General features: G+C 38.5%; 1 protein-coding gene across 2 annotated transcripts in view; it reads left to right on the forward strand.

The window, feature by feature from the left end:
* EPS8 (EGFR pathway substrate 8, signaling adaptor) overlaps window positions 1-22,036 on the forward strand; it is a 151,429-nt gene that overhangs the window by 20,114 nt on the left and 109,279 nt on the right. The window lies entirely within an intron of this gene.

Genomic DNA, 22,036 nt, shown 5'->3' on the forward strand with positions numbered 1-22,036 from the left:
AGGATGTAGAAAAAAGGGAACCCGTGTATGCTGTTGGTAGGAATTGGTACGGCCATTATGGAAGCAGTATGGAGATTTCTCAAAAAATTAAAAATGGAGCTATCGTATGATCCAGCAATCATAGCACTGGCTAGATAAACACAGGATATGAAATTAGGATGTTGAAGAGATACCTGGTATCTGACGATATCTGATACCATGTTCACTGTAACGTTATTCACAACAGCTAAGACATGGAAACAACCTAAGTGTCCCTTGATGGATGAATAGATTTAAAAATGTGATACATATATAAAACAGAATATCACTCAGCCAATGGAAAGAAGGAAGTGCTGCCATTTGCTGTAATGCGGATGGATTGAGGGCATTATGCTAAGTGAAATAAACTGGACAGAGAAAGACAAATACTGTATGAACTTATTTAACATGAGGAATCTAAAGAAGTCAGACTCATAGAAACAGAGTAGAATGGTGGTTGCTGGGGGTTGAGGACATGGAGAAAATGGAGAGATATTGGTCTAAGGGTATAAACGTCCAGTTATAAGAGGAATAAGTTGTAGGGATGTAATGTACAGTATTGTGACTATAGTTAAAATGTGGTATTACGTATTTGAAATTTGGTGAGGGTACATAGTAAATATTCCCACCACACACACAGAGAAATGATTATTGTGTGAGGTCACGGAGGTGTTAACTAAAGTTATTGTAATTATTTCATGGTGTATAAATGTTTCACTTTATCACACTGTACACCTTAAATTTACATATGTGTCAATTATATCTCAATAAGGCTGGATGAAAGAAATGGTTATGTTATATTCAAAATTCTCTATGCAGAAAAGTTGACAAATGGAGGCATTAATAAAATTACTTAAATGATTAAATAAGAAATATCTTATAATATGCAAATATATAAATAATGACAATAAATATATTTTAGTTTGTATACAAATGGAAGTAAAATTAACCAAAATAAAAATTATTTTCTTTTAAGAGGTACTCAGATTTATTTGGAAAAGTCATATTTGGGGAAAAGGTGTAGAACTGAAATGGATTAAAGAGTGATCTGTCATATCATTTATATTACTGAGAAGCTATTATTTGTTTACTTATATGTATATCTATATATACAAATACATTTTTGAAGAGCAGTAATTTGAAAAAACTTTTTGTCCAATGTCAAAGTTAAGGCCTGATTCATTGTAGAGATTCTTAAATGTATTGACTGAATATTGAAGAAAAGTCTTACACTTGAAAGTATTTTCCCCCAAAATTGTAAAAATGTTATGTTTGTAGTTGAGTTTGAACAAATTTATTTAATCCTCAGTAGAGTTGAGGTTTCGTGGTTCAAGTTTTCTATTTTGATAATTGGAACAAGAATCATAAAATCCATCTGGGGACCTGAGAAACATATCCTCTCCTTGTTGCTAAAACCTCTTGAATAATATTCTCTCTAACCTTTCTCATGTGCTTAAATTGTGTTTTTTCCCCTAGAGAGGGATTTTCATCTCTCTTTTTCCTTTGCTGATTCGGGGGTAGAAGAACGTCTCCTTCTCTTGCCAAAAGAAGATAGTGTTTTCTGTATGATAAAGTGAGTAAGTTGGTTTATCTCATTTTAGCTATCCTGATCTTAAATCATGTTTTGCTAGTTAAGTTTGTGTGGTGTGAATATTTTTTGTAGCATCCTATTTCCCAAAGTCTCTCTGTACTGATAAATTGTTGCCTTTTCCAGATCATCTAAAATGATTTGGCTGAAATTAAATGGAATTAGAGGCTGGTGGTAAAATGTTGTAAAATTAAAGCAAAAAGGTAAAGAGCATGAAGGGCAAAAGTTTGCTCAGCAATGTTTCATGGAATCAGTTTGCTCTTCCTGGTGACAGAGTATTCCTGTGGGTTGCTGGGGCAAGAACTTGCACTTTGGTTGATGTCCAGAAGTCGAGCTCCCTTGTTTTGACAGAGTGGGTCTGAATCCACAGTTCTCTAGAGAGCAAAGCTTTTCCACTCAGAGTGCTAACCCTGTGCTTCTTCCAACCCTCACTTGGCCTTTGGGCAAAAGCTTATTCTTATATTCTGTGGCTTATTGCCTGGAATTCAAAAGGAAAGTTATGATCAGATGACCTTTGAGTTTTGTGTTTCCTTTGTCAGCTGAAGGACTTGTATGTGGTTTTCTATGTTTTCTCTAATTCATTTCAAAAGTTCGGAGAGAAAAAGGACGAAACGGTGAAGGGAATTTCGGATCACTTCCTTATATCTCATTTGACTCCATGGTTAAATTGTACAAAATAAGTTTCTTTCCCTCTTTACTATGTATTTTGAAATTAGCTCTCAATACTGCACCAATAATCTGTACAGTGAGTTTGCTTCAGACATAGTTCAATGCCAGGGAGGATGTCTAGTCCAGTAGAGGAACACTCCTGTGACCCCTTTTCCTTTACCTGTCATAGCCAGCTGGTTGCCAACTCCTGCTACTTTCACATGAAAGTTCACCCTTGCTTTTGCCCTGTCTGCCCTACGGCCACATTCATGTCCTCTTAAGCTGTTGCCTCCTACGTGGTCTCTACTCCTGCTTGTCCTACTGCAGTTCCTACTTATTGCTACTTCCAGTTCAGTTTTGCTAAAGCTGAGCTCAGATGATGTCAGTCCAGTACTTAGAAAACTGCCCACAGGAGCAGGTTCCGTTCAGGCCCTCCACAGCCTGGTTGCTTCCTTCCATTTCTACTTCAGCCTCACTACTCTCTTTCTGCACATTACTGGTTAGCCAAACTGAAGTACTCTGCCCGTCCCCCTGAGTTCTGCAGTCTTTCCAGTTTCTCTACCCTCAGTGTCACTCTTCTCTGTCTTTATTTGGAATGTCTTTGGACCTTATCTTCATACGCAAATTTGTATTGTCTTTTGGCAGATTTATTCTGTGTCATCATGGAATTGTCTTTCCCTTCTCGGATACCTCCCCTCGCTCCCACCCCTCCAGCTGGTTTTCTGAGGCCCTCTCTGGCACGGACTTCTGTTGTGTCCTGTACTTTACATGTGTATGTCTTACCTGCCACCAAGGTAGACTCCATGTCTGATTTTTACTTCTGGATGGGCCACAAGGCCTAGAGCAGTGATTTGACGTATGATAAGAGCTTAAATAAATGTGTTTGCTAAATGGTGGGAAAAACCAAACCTCTGTCTTGTGTAGCCTATCGTGAGTCTTATACCAAGAGCACCTCATCTCCCAATCCGAGAGGAAAAATTATACAAATGGCCGCAGTTTTTAACTGAGGCTACACTGAAATGCTCTGAAACGGTTTCATCATGGGGACAGTCAGAATGTACTCTGTCATTTAGGATAAAACCTGTGGCAAACACGCCTGTTTTTCAAGTTCTCAGTTTTTAAACGTGGGCTATGATTATTCCCTTTGAACATCTCGCGGATTTAATAAGTGAGCCATTGTGTTAAAGTTTTATAACTCAGTCCATGAAGAAGCTGAACTCTTGAAATAAAAGGCCAACAAAGGTGAGAGGGCTGGGATCTTACACTTTCTTTTCCATCCATTCCTGTCATTAAGAGAACAGTTTTCAACGTTTGTGTAAAAATGCCGATCTATGAGTAAGGCAAAGAGATCTGATACTTCGATTAACCAAACTCTCCTAAAAAGGGCCTCAGCAGCCACCCTTCAGCATATTGTTTCTAGCAAGCTCCATGGTAATTATGAGTATTTTAAATAGTATGAATAATGCTATCCATTCTTTTCCTTTTTCTTTTTTTCCCCGGAACTTATTTTGCACAGTTTTCTCTGGTGGAGTGAATTGGGTTCACTGTTGCTTGTTAGAGTATTACTTACTGAATGATTCTCGATCCAGGTTTTTATAATGAATAAAATCCAATTAAGAATATGAATATTACAAGTAATTATGGCACTGAAACTACCTGGGGTATTGTTCAGCTGCTGAGAGTGAAACAAGTGTAACTGCAAAACAAGGGTGAAAAATAAAGCGAAGCTTTGGCCAGAATGCTTAGGAAATTTTTATGCTGTGTTCCTTTGTAATTTGCTCTGTACTCAGACTCTGGTGTCTGCTAGCGTTAGACAAAGGACTGAAAATATGGTTACTATTTAGAGATGTTCATTGTTTGAGGAGAAATTCAGCAGGATCTTGAACATTCTTACGACACGTGTGGAATAATTTTATAGAGACTGTTTTAAATTCTAAATGCATTTTAGGTGTTAATGTCTTAAGAGTGTTTTGCTTTCCAGATATGATACTTAAGATATTTCTGTGGAAATGTTTTATTCTAATTTTTGCATTCAGTTGTGTCTTATATCATACTTGTTTAGACACTGGAAAGTTGGTTGGTAATCATAATGCTGGTTTGCTTGTTTTACCTAAAATTCTGAAGAATTCTCTTAAATATTTTCATGAAAATGTCTTTTTCATTTGTTTCTTCCTTATATTTATGCACCAAGTGTGGCATTTATTTTAATCAGTCTGTCAATATAATTTACGGAAGTAGAATTGCTATTTTGTGTTGATGATGGAAAAATGGCTTGTAACGTGTGCCTGACAGTGTCTCTTATTTTGTGTGCTTTTTGATAAGCATATGTCAGTCTATTTTGCCAGCATTATTCTCTAGAAAGAGAACTCCCATCCCTTCCTAGTGGTTAGTTCATGTAGCTTGGTTAATGGAACATAAAGTGAGATCTTACGGGGTGACAGAGTTTGGTTTAACTTGGGAGCATTAGGGGAAGAAAAGGGGACATCCCTTCAGAAGGAATTTAAATATCTTCTAGAAAACTGTTTGCCACTGCAATTGTGAACAACTGTAGTTGTGCCTAATTTTTATTTGATGTTTTAAATGCTCAGGTCATTTTTATTTCATCTATAACACTTTGAAAGTATAATCCGATTAAAATAATACGTTTCTAAGAAATGGTTTTGGTCCCTTTAGTTTTCCCTTTTTTTCTTTTCCTCTTTCTACTGAATCAAAAAGTGTGTAAACCTGGAGAATGTGCAGAGAGTGTCAGACCTCTTCCTTCTGTCATCTTTTGCTGTTGTATTTTCCTGGTTTTATTGTTAATATGATTTCAAGAGACAGCTGTCACTATTGTTTAATATTAGCATCCACCTATAAGAGCAAGCAAAAAAACAAACAAACAAAAAAAAGACTTTTCGTGTGGAATGACTGGGGATAGCCAAATCACTACCATGATGGAAGGAGATTATATTTGCTTAATATTAATATGGAAAAATTTTTTTCCTCTGATAATTTTGTGACTTAAAGTAAAGAACCCAACTTTCAAAGTGCAATTCTTTAATTAGTATTTCGTAAGTACAACATACCCTATAACCTGCTGGGAAATCACTGTTACCTCTGCTCTTGAAATTCCATCTTCCCCTATTTCCCCAGGGTTATTCAATAATGAATTGTATAATCCAGAACAGTTCTGAAAAAACTATATAGCTTCAGGATTCCTTCCAACTTTTAGATTGTGTTAAGTCCTTGATGTTAATTTAGGTCAGTTCTCTACTTCAGTGGAAGAGTAGCATGATTCTGATTTGTAACGTAATATTTACCATTTCTTTGTATTATCCTAAATTAAGTAGAAAACTTTATTTGTAAAATAACAAGCAGAAAAATCCAGCTTTTATTCTCTGGAGAAAAATAATATAGTATATTTTTCCACTTGAAATGCTTTTACTTTGGGAAATCCAATTGGGAAAATAGATTTGCGGACAGCTTGAAACTGACAAATGGGTGTTTTGACAGGTATTCCTGGAAGGAGAGCTGTAGCCACCAAGCATTTCCATTTCCTTATTATAACAACTATGTTTAGCAGAGAACAAGATGTACCTCAGTTTGAAACAAGCTTTTAGTTTTAGGAGAGGTGAGCGAGTTTAAAACTTTTTTTTTTTAATGTATTGGAAAAATAGAGCATTTAGTTCACTGTTAGGAAGAATAGAGAAACTAACCTTGTCGGTATAAAGTACTTTTTTATGGCCTGAGACTGGCTTGATACTGTGAACTTTTGTGTCTTCCCATTCAGCACGATGTTCCTAGAGCAGGAAGCACACTTGTCTGCCATTTAACAGCTCTGTCCTATATAGCCTGTGGCTTTAGAAAAGAAAGCTTCAAAATAAATTTCATACCAGAAACGATTGATTGATTGATTGATGCATGAAATACCACTGGTGAGCAGTATTCACCAGACCTCCACAGAACTAATCTGTTTCTATAAAATTACTTTGTGAAAAAGGAGGACCTGACCTTCCTTGGTTCTATTTATATCTCCTTCTCCTTCCATTTTGTAAATGTCTCATTAGCCTGTGTGTATTGTAACCCATATTCTTTAGGTTTTCCTTGACCATAGAAATAGTTAATTTTTGGGTGGGATGCAAGAAGCAATTATGCATGCTCTCGTTCTTCACACAAAGTGTTGGCTGCTGTGCCATCATTCTTTCCCATCATCATCATCGCCACTGCCACTTTTTATTTTGTCATCAATATATGTATTTAAAAACCAGAGATTGCTATTTGACTGGTTTGTGGAATTTGTGAAAAATATAAATCTGAAAATCTTAAAATGTGACCTGGTGTTTAAAGTTAGAGGAAATATGAACAGTTACAGAATTTAACTAATTCCCTTCAGCAGTACTGATAAATGATTTTGCCTATTTCAGAGAATCAAGCTACATTTATGTCTGCATGACCCCGTGGAGTCTTATTTTATAAGCTTAAGCCTGGATGAAAATAAGTTTCCTTTAGCTGTTAACTAGGACCAGGATCTCATCACACAATGTCATCATCACATTCTTTTCCTTATTGAAGCATAGTTGACTTACAATATTATATTAGTTTCAAGTGTACAGCATAGTTATTCTGTATTTTTACAGTTTACACTCCATTAAAAGTTATTCCGAGATAATAGCTATTATTCCCTATCATATGCAGAATATCCTTTTTGCTTACCTATTTTATATAAAGTAAGTTTGTATCTCTTAATCTCATACCCCTAATGTGCCCGTCTGCATGTCCCTCTCTTCACTGGCGATCACTAGTTTGTTTTCTGGGAGGCCTGTAACATCAGTGCAACATTATTAGTGATGTTCGATCACTTGGCTAAGGTGGTGTCCATCATATCTCCAGATCATAAATGCCTTTTCCCTTTTGTGCTTAATAAGTAACTGAGAGAAATTTTAATTTTGCAAAGGATAGAAGCTTCCAACAAGTTTCTTGTCAGCACCGTTTCACTATGAGTCATTGTTTTGAGTGAACTGAGTAGCCTGAGTAATTTCCAGCAATCTTAAAACTCATTTTACCTGCTTTCCTCATTTTGCAGCCTCACTTAATATTATTAGGTTTCCATTAGAGGTACTGCCTTGAAACTAGGGACGTGGAAATAACCTGAGATGTGACTTTACTGCCTTGGCGCTTACGAATGAAAACGAACGTGCCTGGAATTCAGAAGGGTTGCTTGGGTGATACTGAATTTGTGTCCCAAGATGAATTGACTGAGAGGTTTTATTTTCCAAAAGATTAAAATGATGTCATTATGGTAACTATATAGTCTATGACAGAGGTGCTTTCTGAATTACGCTTCTATCAGAATTAGAATTAAAACCAGATTTTTTTAAGAGTATGCTTTTATGTTAAAAGTTCTGTGAGTCCTGTATTTTAGGGGTTTGCATGTATCTTTTTCTGAATATATAAATATTGTATTTTAAAATGTAACTCTAACTTGGTCCAAACTTCTTCTTAAATTTATTAGTAAATAACTAATACTGAGCTAAATGAACATATATGAGCTGAAGATTGTAAGGGTATCATACTGTTGTATGATATTAACAAAATACGGGGTATAATGGATTAAGGAATCATGGGCACCTCTAACCTAGTGCCCCCAAATAGTTGTTGATGGAGTTCTGTACAGATAAGCCATGCTTTACAATTCCTTTCGCTTATTATGAATAGAATACATATAAATCAACTGTATAGAGATTTAAAAGTTTGTTTTGCCAATAAGAATCCATCGTTTTATTGCTGTTTACTTATTTTGTTCTGAAATGTAAGAATGTTAGAGGCACTTTTTTCCTTTGGGTTTGTTTTGATTTTGATAATGGAAAACTTTTCTGTTCCACATTTATAGTTCTTGGTGGACATATAATTTAAGACAAATAAGAAGGAATAAGCCCCACACTATAAATCCTGGAATTATAACTGCATCTCTAACAGATAAGTAATGTGAAAAAAAGCAGTAAGTGTGCCAAAATGTGTATTGTATAATCAAACAGTCATACATGTGGTTATTGAAATAGTATTACAACTTTCCCCCAAGAATGACTTCATCCCTCTGCATGTTATGGAAACAGAGAAAACATCTAAAAACTTTCTCGGCAGATTCTCATCGCACATCTGTGATGCTGGAATTTCCTTGGTGTAAAAACCCTCCTTGTGAGCCCTGCAGTGAGGATTGATTTCTGCTATTTATTGCTTTGCTCATCTTAATGTATATTTGTGGGTCTACTTAGAACATTTCACTGTTGTCTCTGGCGAAGCCCTGTCGGTTAGACTGCGTTACTGATGTCGTCAGGTTCGAGATATTTAATTCCCCTGTGCAGTTCCACCTGTTATTTGCTCTCAGACTGACTCTGTAGCAATATTTTCTTCTGTGTAACTTGGGTTACAGGAAGAATTCCAGGAGAGAGTGAGTGGATCAATCAACAACTTAGGAAAGTAAGTCAGAATACAACTGTGGCTGCTTCAGAATCTAATGAGAAGACGGGAGTGATGCTGTCTGGCTGGGGAAGGAGCAATCAGAAAATGAATGGCTTCTGCAAATTGTAAAATTCTGAGAGGCATGTGGTGATAGGAAGACCTATGTGTGAGGTAAGGGTGAGAGACTATCAGGCCATTTAAGACATGGAGCAAAACTGCAGAGGAAAGAATCAAGGGAGGACAGGGAGGGAGTGTGAGGGTGGACTTGGACGCTGGCAGACAGGACAGGAGGAGAGGGGAGAGGAAGTGTGTTAAATTTTGAAGTGGGGGTGTGGGATTGGGGGCTTAGAAAAGACACTAGTTTAGGGATTTGCTGAACAGGAAAGCCGTGGACTGAGACACCGCTGCTTCAAGGGGTTTCAAGATGAATACTTTTAAGTGTCAAGGAGGAAGGGCTGGCTTTCCAAAATCCTGAGACAGAGGCATTGGCTGACAGACTGAAAATGAGCACATGTGTGAGTGATGTCATCTACCTGAGCCTTGGAGAGGTGGCATCTATTGAAGCTGGTCTCCTGACATCTTTCCCCACTAGGATCAAGTGGACTTGACCTCTAGACAGCCTTCTGGCTGTGTGCACTTCAGGCCAGTGTGGTATCTGGGTCGAGAGGTAGTGAAGGGGAGGAACTGCAGTTTCACAGGCTTAGGCTTCAGAGGGGGTAGGTGGGCAGCACTCCCTCTGGGCAGACCTGGGAGAGGTGGGGTGGGAGGCGGCTGAGTGGCAGAAGTGCCCGGGGGCTGAGTGATTGCCCGGCATCAACACATCACAGCATCACGGGACACGTTGCTCAGCCAGCCTCCATCCCCGTCTCCAACATTTGGGAAAAATCAAGTTAATATTGTTGCTTGTAGAAATTTTTCTCTTTCTTTTGCGGGAGTAGGGCGGTGGTTTCTTTCACATATTTCATTCACATTTTAGCTAAATCTTATAGACAGTTTGCTTGGAATACATGGGGCTGGCTGTTCAGGGAAAGGGGTCATAGTTTTCAGTTATGGAAGAAGGATTTGAGGGTTATGTGGCTGTCTTTATGGCTGTTAGGATTCATGACTGCTAACTCTGTTTGCCCAGGATCTTAAGAGGAATAATATTCACTTATTCCTCATTTACTACCAAGCCGCACCAACCGCTTCATCCCCACATCAGCTTCCACAGGGACGCGTTGTTATGTGACTCATCCTTCTTGAGTGTTTTTCCCCTGTATTTCAGATTTATAATGGTGTGTGAAGAGATTCAGGATTTCCATTCCTGCTTTTCTCTTTCCTGCCAAGCTCACGACCCCTGCCAACTCCATCCTCTTCTGCAATTTCAGTTAGGGTTCTGGACTCTCTGGGACTTTATAGAACAGGAGTCATTTAAACTCCCTTTTTCCAAATGGGACAAGTATCTTAATTGAGGTCAGGCGAGCACCAACTGTGACAGAATCTTCCCCCATCCTCCTGGCACATGGAGAGGAATCACAGAGTAGAAGAATGGTGTGAAACTGTGTGTCCAAACAGTGTCCACTGGGATAAAGCTAATGCCAGTTGGAGGCACAACGCAGTGACTCTTTCGCCAAGCTCTGTTGTCCTGCTTGGTCCCCAGCCAGATGGCAACCTGGTGGGTGAACCATTGGTGCTGGCCTTTCCCCAGCCCCCTCAGGTCTAGGATAAAATGCCCAGCTGTCCCTTTCCTTGCAGGATTTACTTTGTGGAAACAGTAACTGTCCTTACTGTTACTTAATATTTACATCACTTTGTTTCACTTTGTAACTGCTATACTACTAACATGGTTTTACTGGTGGTATGAAAGCTTTAAATTGCTTGCTACAATTCAAGAATAGGATGCATTTAGCACCAGACTGTTTAAGGATTGAAAGAGCTTCTGGAGGGAGCATTGCAGAGGAAGTGGGAAGATCTGAATTAGATTGTACTAAATGTACTAAATGTAGTTATTTTTTGATTATTAGAAATACTTCTACTGAGAGTTGTGTTAATGAAATAGTTTTAGTACCTTTTCGCTTGTACCCATTTTCTGACATCTGTAAAACAGGAATGAGCATCCAGGATCTCGCTCAAGGGGATATATATCCACTGCATCTAATGGTACTTATGCTCTTGTGCCCAGATTATATTGTAGTATTAAGTGTGCCTTATCTGAATAATGGTAATAGCATTTATAGCTGCTATGATTTGTTTTCTTTTTTTTTATTAAGAAATCATTTCAATTTTATTAAAGATGCACTTTATGACAGATGAAGGAATGGGGCTTGGAGAAGCTATGTGTCTAGCTAAAGGGCAGCGGTAAGAGGAAGCCCTCACCCCAGCCCACCATCCTGCCCTGGGCAGGGCTGCTGCTGCTCTCAGGGTACTGGGTTCCTGCAGAGCAGTATTTTGAGTCTTCCTGAGAAGGCGAGGGAAGTGTCTTCCAGGGGCTGGTCATCCTATACTTTTCTTTTTTTTTTTTTTTTACATTTTTATTGATTCATAATCATTTTACAGTGTTGTGTCAAATTCCAGTGTTCAGTACAATTTTTCAGTCATACATGGACATATACACACTCATTGTCACATTTTTTTCTCTGTGATTTATCATAACATTTTGTGTATATTTCCCTGTGCTATACAGTGTAATCTTGTTTATCTGTTCTACAATTTTGAAATCCTAGTCTATCCCTTCCCACCCTCTACCCCGCCCCCCCCCCCCCCGGTAACCACAAGTCTGTATTCTGTGTCCATGAGTCTATTTCTGTCCTGTATTTATGCTTTGTTTTTGTTTGTTTGTTTTTGTTTTTTAGATTCCACATATGAGCGATCTCATATGGTATTTTTCTTTCTCTTTCTGGCTTACTTCACTTAGAATGACATTCTCTAGGAGCATCCATGTTGCTGCAAATGGCATTATGTTGTCGGGTTTTATGGCTGAGTAGTATTCCATTGTATAAATATACCACATCTTCTTTATCCAGTCACCTGTTGATGGACATTTAGGTTGTTTCCATGTTTTGGCTATTGTAAATAGTGCTGCTATGAACATTGGGGTGCAGGTGTCATCCTGAAGTAGATTTCCTTCTGGGTACAAGCCCAGGAGTGGGATTCCTGGGTCATATGGTAAGTCTATTCCTAGTCTTTTGAGGGACCTCCACACTGTTTTCCATAGTGGCTGCACCAAACTGCATTCCCACCGGCAGTGTAGGAGGGTTCCCCTTTCTCCACAGCCTCTCCAGCATTTGTCATTTTTGGATTTTTGAATGACGGCCATTCTGACTGGTGTGAGGTGATACCTCATTGTAGTTTTGATTTGCATTTCTCTGATAATTAGTGATATTGAACATTTTTTCATGTGTTTTTTGATCATTTGTATGTCTTCCTTGGAGAATTGCTTGTTTAGGTCTTCTGCCCATTTTTGGATTGGGTTGTTTATTTTTTTCTTATTGAGTCGTATGAGCTGCTTATATATTTTGGAGATCAAGCCTTTGTCGGTTTCACTTGCAAAAATTTTCTCCCATTCCGTAGGTTTTCTTCTTGTTTTATTTCTGGTTTCCTTTGCTCTGCAGAAGCTTGTAAGTTTCATTAGGTCCCATTTGTTTATTCTTGCTTTTATTTCTTCTAGGAGAAAATTTTTGAAATGTATGTCAGATAATGTTTTGCCTATGTTTTCCTCTAGGAGGCTTATTGTATCTTGTCTTATGTTTAAGTCTTTAATCCATTTTGAGTTGATTTTTGTATATGGTGTAAGGGTGTGTTCTAGCTTCATTGTTTTACATGCTGCTGTCCAGTTTTCCCAACACCATTTACTGAAGAGACTGTCTTTATTCCATTGTATATTCTTGCCTCCTTTGTCGAAGATGAGTTGACCAAAAGTTTGTGGGTTCATTTTTGGGCTCTCTATTCTGTTCCATTGGTCTATATGTCTATTTTGGTACCAATACCATGCTGTCTTGATGACTGTAGCTCTATAGTATTGTCTGAAGTCTGGGAGAGTTATTCCTCCAGCCTCTTTCTTTCTCTTCAGTAATGCTTTAGCAATTCTAGGTCTTTGATGGTTCCATATAAATTTTATTATGATTTGTTCTAGTTCTGTGAAATATGTCCTGGGTAATTGGATAGGGATTGCATTAAATCTGTAGATTGCCTTGGGCAGTGTGACCATTTTAACAATATTGATTCTTCCAATCCAAGAGCATGGAATATCTTTCCATTTTTTAAAGTCTTCTTTAATTTCCTTCATCAATGGTTTATAGTTTTCTGTGTATAATTCTTTCGCCTCCTTGGTTAGATTTATTCCCAGATATTTTATTACTTTGGGTGCTATTTTAAAGGGGATTGTTTCTTTACTTTCTTTTTCTGTTGATTTATCGTTAGTGTAAAGAAAGGCAACTGATTTTTGAACATTAATTTTGTAACCTGCTACCTTGCTGAATTCTTCGATCAGCTCTAGTAGCTTTTTTGTGGACCTTTTAGGGTTTTCTATATATAGTAGCATGTCGTCAGCATATAATGACACTTTTACCTCTTCTTTTCCAATTTGGATCCCTTTTATTTCTTTCTCTTGCCTGATTGCTGTGGCTAGGACTTCCAGGACTATATTGAATAGGAGTGGTGATAGTGGGCATCCTTGTCTTGTCCCAGATTTTAGTGGGAAGCTTTTGAGTTTTTCACCGTTGAGAACTATGCTGGCTATAGGTTTGTCATATATAGCTTTTATTATGTTGAGATATGTTCCCTCTATACCCACTTTGGCGAGAGTTTTTATCATAAATGGGTGTTGAATTTTATCAAATGCTTTTTCTGCATCGATTGAGATGATCATGTGGTTTTTGTCCTTTCTCTTGTTGATGTGATGTATTACATTGATTGATTTGCGTATGTTGAACCAGCCTTGTGTCCCCTGGGATGAACCCCACTTGGTCATGATGTATAATCTTTTTTATGTGTTGTTGGATTCTATTTGCTAAAATTTTGGTGAGGATTTTGGCGTCTATGTTCATCAGTGATATTGGCCTATAATTCTCTTTTTTTGTAGTGTCTTTGCCTGGTTTTGGTATCAGGGTGATGGTGGCTTCATAGAATGAGTTTGGGAGTATTCCCTCCTTTTCAATCGTCTGGAAGAGTTTGAGAAGGACTGGTATGAGTTCTTCTTTGTATGTTTGGTAGAATTCCCCGGTGAAGCCGTCCGGTCCTGGACTTTTATTTGTAGGGAGGTTTTTAATTGCTATTTCTATTTCCTTTCTAGTGATCGGATTGTTCAAGTGTTCAGTTTCTTCTTGATTCAGTTTTGGTGGACAGTATGTTTCCAGAAACTTGTCCATCTCCTCTAGGTTATCCAGTTTGGTTCCATATAGTTTTTCATAATATTCTCGTATGATATTCTGTATTTCTATTTTGTTTGTTGTAATTTCTCCATTTTCCTTTCTTATTTTGCTAATTTGTGCTCTCTCTTTTTTCTTCTTTGTGAGTTTGGCCAGAGGTTTGTCGATTTTATTTACTTTTTCAAAAAACCAGCTTTTGGTTTGGTTGATTTTTTCTATGGTCTTGTTAATCTCTATTGTATTTAATTCCTCTCTGATCTTTATTATTTCCTTCCTTCTGCTGCTTTTTGGGTGATTTGTTTTCAATTCTCAAATATAGTTGGAGGTATATGGAGAAATCAAGAAGGAATTCTGAAAAGGAAACAAAGACCTGGTCATTTCACACAGAGCTTCATCTCTGTAGATCCTCTGTTTTAATATTAACATGTTTTCTACGATTATGATGCATAACAAGTACCATTCTTACAACTGCATTTTGTTTAATTTTTGAAAGTAACAGAAAAGCCCAAGAACTTTATTGGTAATGTTTCTGAGACACGTAAATGTTTCTAGACAAAGCTAAATTATTTTGGTAGATTGGGGTAAAAAAGGTTTTTTCCTGCTAGTCCAAGCTGGGGTCTCTCGTTCACCACCAGATTTGCAGCTTGAGGAAATATTCTGATTGCCTGATAATCCAGTTACAGCCTGAGTCACGTTTCTGTAAGACACCAATGGTATGCATAAGTAATGCCCCTCCCACGATATACATAATGTAACTGAAATGATGGGACTAATATTGTTGATGTCATTAGAAAAGTAACGATTGCCTTGCCTTCCTCATGGGATTCCATGAAATGAAATAAGCTAAGCTAGTAGATTAAGTGACCAATGAATATAATGAGACATTATGATTATTGATGATATTTACAATTAACTTTTCTATTATTTTATCACTACCAGCATCAGCATTATTAACTCCTTCACTGTTGGAGTATGATTTCTCATATACTTTGGACATTGACCCCTAATTAGATACAGAGTTTACATAGATACACTTTTTAAAATTCTGTTGCTGGGAGAACTTGACCTCTGCTTCAAGGATCAGCCCAGTCCAGAAGCACCTGCTCTGTCCTTGGGAAGATTTTAAGAGCCTGATTCATTAGCTTCTTACTTGATGTCAAGCACCATTGCTGCTGGTTTTGTATTAACTTTGTGCCTCAGTCTGCTCACTGGGTTTCCTTCTTGCCTTGATGATAGAATCCTCAACTGCATCCCAGGCCTGGTCAGTGATTTCCCATCTTAGAAACCTGCCAGAATCCCTTAATTCTCTTTGATTTCCCAAATTCAGCTGACCACCCTTCCCTGCCCCCATACTCCAGAATTAAATCTTGCTTGAGCCTCAGTTTATTCACCAGCAGTCTGGTTAACATCTAACATGTCTGAACTGTGGTGTGAGTAGAATTGGTAAGACTGGTGCTGACGGGGAGGGAGAGTGCTGAGAGGTTACCCAGGGGAGAGGGGAGTGACGTGAACACAGCATAAAAGTGCAAAGGGACAGGTACACATTCCTTCATTCACAAGGCTGTGTACTTTGCAAAGGCAGGAAATCTTGTCCATGTATTTACTACTATGATCTCTAGTGTCAACAAATGTGCCTAACATTTAACCTACCCAGCAAGTATTGGTTGAATGGGTGTTTGGGGGGCACGCTGAATTGACTGGTGTGATTGGAGGGCACGCTAAGGTAACTTATATGGACTGGGATCACTGTAGCTTTGTTTGTTGCCATTGCTTCATATATTTTTGCTGAATGAGTAAGTGTTGGGATTAGTGGAGCTGAGGCTGGAATGCTGAAACTGATAATCCAAAATCTTAAATGCTGAGACAAGGATTTGGTTCTTACTATGACAAGGAAAGAAGCAGAGTTCGAGATCTTTTTGTTTACTTTTACTGTCTAACAAAAATTTTGTTCTCGAAGTGTACTTTTATTTGATCTGAAGGGTTCAGGAAGAAAATCCTTTTGAGACTAAGGAAAAAAAGGGATATTTTTATATAAGATGCTGCTTTTTGAGTTAACGTTAGTCCAATATCTGAATAGGTGGACATGTTTCTAAAACATGCTTTTAAAAGTTTCTTGTGTGGATAGTCAACATGTTTATACACATCAATATCAGAAGTATATTCTGTTCAGTATCATGTGAATTATAGCTGTGGTTTCAAAGCACTCAACAAACTGAGGAAAGGCATCCATCGTTCTCACTCCTGCTGGTCTCCTTTGGCATCCTGTGGTGGTGAACAGTTGTCCACTGCTCGAGTTCCTTGAATCTGGGCACCAGAGTGAGTATTTCTACGTGTCAGATTCACCTCTTTCTCTACCATTATCTCTGGACACTGACATGGACCATTTTAGACCATAAGAATATATACTTTCCAAACCCAGCTACTCTGGGGAAGTGAAACCTGTACAGATGTTAAACCAGCTGATCACCTGAGGAGGAGAGCTTACCTGGGTACCCACCTGGGTACACCTAGAGGGATATCACCCTGAGGTTCGTGTCTTCATTGAGAACTTGCACCGCTTGTGGGATTGGATCTCCTCTGATTGTGATAAACAGTTTCATGTACAGATAGGAGATTGTGTGTGTGTGTGTATACGTGCGTGCACACCATAGGATAGTGTAAAGCTAGGCTTGCTGATCAAGGACAATTGCTTGTGCCAGCTATGAACTAAAACTGGAGATGGAATTAGGGCAGGGCCATGGCAGACACACACTGAACACCACAGTGGCAGGTGTGTCCTCTACAGGGTGGGGGATCATTGTCACTCTTGGCTCCCCACTTTCTCCTTATCTTTATCCAAGGACCCAGCAGGTTCAGAAAGATAGCATCCAATTCTCCAGGCAGTCGTCCTCGGCAGGAGGAAACAGGAAAGTTATCATCTGAAGTCACAAACGTAGGTGACAAAAGGCAGGAGGCTTGAGGTTTCTGAAGTGTAAGTATCCTATGACAGGAGATTCGTTTTTCTCAAATGAGTTATTGTAGTCAGTCCAGATTTTGTTTACATAAGACAACTGATTCTTTTTTGGTCCAGTGGTATATGGACGCACAACTAAAATTTCCTAACCAATATAGGAAAATCTGGAGGATAAAGAAGAAAGTAACCATCCGTAATCTCAATATACAGAGATAATCACTTAATATTTTTGTATCTAATTTTAATGATGAACAATGTCTATATTTTTTACATTATAATTGATTTATAATGTTTAGTTAGTTTCTGGTGTACAGCATAATGATTCAGTTATACATATATATATTCTTTTTTCATTATGGGTAATTACAAGATATTGAATATAACTGAAGTTATTAAAAGATATTCAATATATTGAATATAGATGTGTGCTATATATTGTTTTGATAAGGATAATTTGTCCTTCCCCCCACTATCACTGCTATGATTATTATCACGACCATCATCAAATATTTATTATTAATTCCTTGCTATGATCAAGGCAAGTTCCAGGAAGAGTAGGGAAGATAAATAAATGGAAGATGTGGTTTTTTTCTCGTAAGTAGATAATTCTCTACCTAGGACTGAACATATGTCCTAGAAAAATAAAATTATAGTATATGATTTATTCATTTAACTGATGATTATTGAGCTCCCATAGGTGCCAGGCACTGCACTCAGTATTTGAGAAATAATGTTTAATCTGAGATAGTTTCTGGCCTTGAATTTACTGACCAGGGGAGGTGATAGACAAGCAATAAGAATTTCAATGAATTATAATATGTGAATTGTCAGCCAAGGGCCACAGACAGCAAATGCTGTAGGAAGATATTGTAAGAACAGATACTGTTGAGTAACATATTGGACCGAGTTAGAAACCAGAATAAAAACATTCTTTGTAAGCACCTATTTCTCATGCTGTCCTTCAGCGAGAGTCTAAGGCATAACCTTAAATAGTCAAGGACTAAATGCATTCTGGTAGCAAGGAAAGTAATACAGTCAGATACACTGTATTCAGCTCTTCCAAAGAACACAGGAATAGATCTTGAGAAATTTTTTGAAATGGGCCTTAAATTCTCTCTAGTACCAACTGCCTTAATATTTGCTTTTGTCAGGAGTTTAACGTGAACTTTTGACAAGTGCATAAAGTGCTGATGTTTTGTAGTGTGGATTGAAGAGATCGTATGTTTAATATTCTGGGTTAGCAGATATCAAGGTTAGTATAATTCATTGTGAATTCTGGCAAACCTGATCTCCATTTAAAAGAAAACATTCTAGGGAATGGATGGTTCCACCTATGCAAGAAGGGAATTTGAATGAAAGAGGGAAGAGCTTAGGTCCATTGTACCTTGGATATTTTGCCCTCACCTGCCAGAAAACTTCTTGCAGAACAGAATTTTATATTCAGTTATTCCATTTTAAACCAGCTTGGTATGTTTTATTTTCTTTATATCTGATAAAAGAAATCAGAACTTACTCATTTATACCTTATTTGAGTTGCTCAGTTCCCCAGAGTAAAAAATACCAAGAGAGCTGTGGAATTTCTCTCCCTGGAGACCTTTTAGGAAAGGTGTTCAGACACTTAACTGCCTGAAATTGTTTGTGTAGAGTTTTGTGTATCCTCCTTTAAAAAAGCGAGATGTCTAAAGCCCCAGACTTAGAAAATTGACATCATTAAGGCTAATTTTTCCCTTACTAGTCCTACTCTCTTTAGTTTCCCTGCTAGGTGAATTTATTTGATAACAAATAAATGCTTACCATTGTGAGCATTTGACTTAAGAATGTTGTCACATATCTTAATTTGTATTTGTGAAGCATTTTTTCAATTTTCAAACACTTTTATGTTATTTTGTCATTTGAACCTCAGAGGTCTTACGTAGTAGACGAGGCTGGTATAGTGGTTATTCCCATTTTGCTGATGAGGAATCTTAAGGATGAGATGTTATGAGACTTGCCTGTGGTTATAAACTTTTAAGTGGTGAGTTTTGTGCAGTTCTTTTGTTAGCACATTTTTTGCTCTCTTTGGGATACACGAGGCACTAACTTTTTCTTTTTTCTTAGATGAGTATTTGTTCTGTTTCACGTCAGCATCAAGTTGGTATCGATTCTGGTTAATTGGACAGTACCTCTGGGCCATTGATTTCTTTTTTCTGGAAGCTGAATGACCACTGAGGGGAGAGAAAATATGTCTGGGGCTCCCCTACCCTCATTGTGTCATCAGTTGCCACTGTCTTACCAGTGCAGCCTTGTAGATGGTAATCGGGAATTCTCAGATAAGTTCACAAAAATAATTTAACTTGTCAAGTTGCCGAATTGGTATTATTGGAACTCACTTGCTGCTCATAAAATAACATGATTTGATGTGAAAAATAGGTTGAGTTTCTAGGAAACAGGGAGTGAGTTTCTTAATGTACTAAGATTAAGTACTTTCACAAACCACGTTAGCTGTATACAGTGTTCACTTCAGCTGAGCACTGATAGATTAGACTGTATACTTAAAAGACCAAAATAAAATCAGTTCGTGAAGTACTGAGTGCTTACATGGGAGCCATAGCTTACATAGGTTAAGTTTTAGAGTCAACAGGGCCAAATGTATACAGCAAATAAAATCCCTAGGAAGAAAAAGAAGATGTGTTATTGAGGTTAGGCTTCGTGTGTTGAGGTAATTTTACCCTGTAGTCCTGGTTTGGGGAGTCTTTTATTTTCTTCCTGAATATTTACCACATATATAATCAACAGTGACTATTGAGAATCTGCAAATATCAGAAAAGGACAAAGAAGAAAATAATTAACGCTTCTGTCTGAGAAGGCCTTTGGAAAGAGGAGAAGGGTGAAGTCGTTTTAGGAGAGGAGTTAGCGCAGCATGAGGATGACATAATTCAGGGGCACGTGAGGGTTGCCAGGGAGAACGTGCCTTGGGGATCATTGTAGACGAGATTGCTTAGCTAAATTCCAGCAGACTGTGAATTCCACGGTAAGAGGTTTGTTGTTCTCCAAGTAAGGGATTGCAGAACTTCTCCAGCCCAGGACTCACGTTTTCCGGGTAAGGAAACCAAGTTGAGTTACTCTGATGAGTTAGGGGGGAGTTGGGGCTGGAACCCAGGCTTCCCGATTATTAAGCTCGTGTTGCTCCTGTTAAGTGATCTCACCTGTTGCTATTGCTGGGTTTGAGACTGAGGACGGCAAAATAAAAGGCAGTGCTCTTTTAAGAGCAAATGTTCTCAGTCTTAGAAAAAAGAATTAGAAGGGGAAGTTATTTGACATAGGGAGGCCAGTGAAGCTTATTTTCATCATGAGGTGATGCGGAGTGAAAGAGGTGGAGGAGGCGCAAGAGTTTCAAGCTGCGTAATGAGGACAGAGGAGGTGCCATTAAAGTGAGAGGATGCTTGAAATTATACTTCGCCGATTATGCGGCTTGACCAGGAGGGCAGCATGTGTTGTTGTAGAACTAACGTCTTCACACTGTACAACTGAGGGCAGTTTAATTCTAGCAAATCCCCCTAAGCCTGTGGCTTCAAGAAAAAAAATTAATGATCTGTTAGACGTGTCACTGAATGAAACATCTGGTTAATTAACTGCTGTGGGCAGGTTCGTCTCAAAAAGACCTTTACTGGCCTGATTGTAAGATTATATGATGCTTCTTCTTCTCCAATAAAAGTATTAGTTTTGGATGTGCAGCTCCGTGTAAAATCTGTGTGTTACAGAAAATGGTGTTACCCTCAGCCTTGCTACGGTGGCTTTGTGATATTTTATGATGTGATCACATTTTTGGTCACGATCGTAAGTAATTCAGTTTAATAATGCTTAGGTAGTTTCACTTGGGCAATGTCTTGGCCCTAGTCACTCATCATTTGTTGTTTTTATACTTTGTATCAGCGAAACCAAGCAGAACAGCAGTTGACGTTTCTACTAAGAGGTGTTGAACCTGAGAATTATCTACATGGTTCAGGAAAATTTTAAAGATGGGGCCAGTGTCTTTGCTTACCTTCTCTTTCTAAGGATTTCTAAGACTTTTCACCATATTCATTAAGTTTATCCATTAGTAACCAGTTTACTTAAATTCTTGGTCCCAGGTGTTCCCTTCACCTGTATTCCAGTATTGTTCACACTATGTTGTCATTATCTGCATAGATTTGAATCCAAGCTTCATGCTTCGTAGCTGTTTGAATATGCAAATTATTCACATTTTCTGTGTTTCAATTTTCTCATCTCGAGGATAGAACGGTACTGCTACTTAACATCATGGGCTTGTGAGAATTACATTGTCGCTATGCCAGGCACTTGAGAAAGAGCCTGGCACATAGCAGGCTCTCAGATATTAGCTACTGCTGCTGTCGCGGGTCTGTTTCACTCCCTCTACTGTTCACGGTTCACTCTTGTGTACCCTGGACCTACAACTGCCTGCTTTCAATAAGATCTCCTACGGACAGACTGGATCAGGAACAGGGCAGAGGAAGGTATCCCAGGGTAGCACGTGGGGTGAATGAGGACGAGGGAAGCTCTTTTTTCACAAGTGCTGTTTCCGGTCTTGCTCAGTTCCATTCTAGGTGAAAAGTTTTTCCTTAGTCACTGAGACTTAATGTCACCGATCCCCATATGGTGAAAACAGTTTGGCTAATCTAAGTTGGGAGTGGCTAATAGTTTCCCAGTAGCTTTTACACTGTAAGAAATGTGTGCTAACCAAACAGCTCTCTCCTGGTGGTATTATTTTTGTTGCCATCACAAAGTGAAGGACAGGGCAGGCTACATGATTTGCAGAGTTCAAAGCAAAATTAAAAGGGGGATGTCCCACTCGGGTGGGGAAGTCCATCTCCCTTTCTCATGGGCCGCCACCCCACACTGCAGGTGGTCGACCTCCGAGTGGTTGCCCCCACATTTGCTTGTTGCCTTGACTGGGAATGGGCAGGAGGACCCCACAAGTCACCGTCTAATAGGCTGTGATGCTGCCAGCTCAGGATGTGGCTGGCCAGTGCCTTCCCTACCTGCCTCCCTGCAACCCAGTTACTGCAG

The sequence above is a fragment of the Vicugna pacos genome, chromosome 34 (assembly GCF_048564905.1).
Source record: "Vicugna pacos chromosome 34, VicPac4, whole genome shotgun sequence".
In the NCBI taxonomy this organism is placed as follows: Eukaryota; Metazoa; Chordata; class Mammalia; order Artiodactyla; family Camelidae; genus Vicugna; species Vicugna pacos.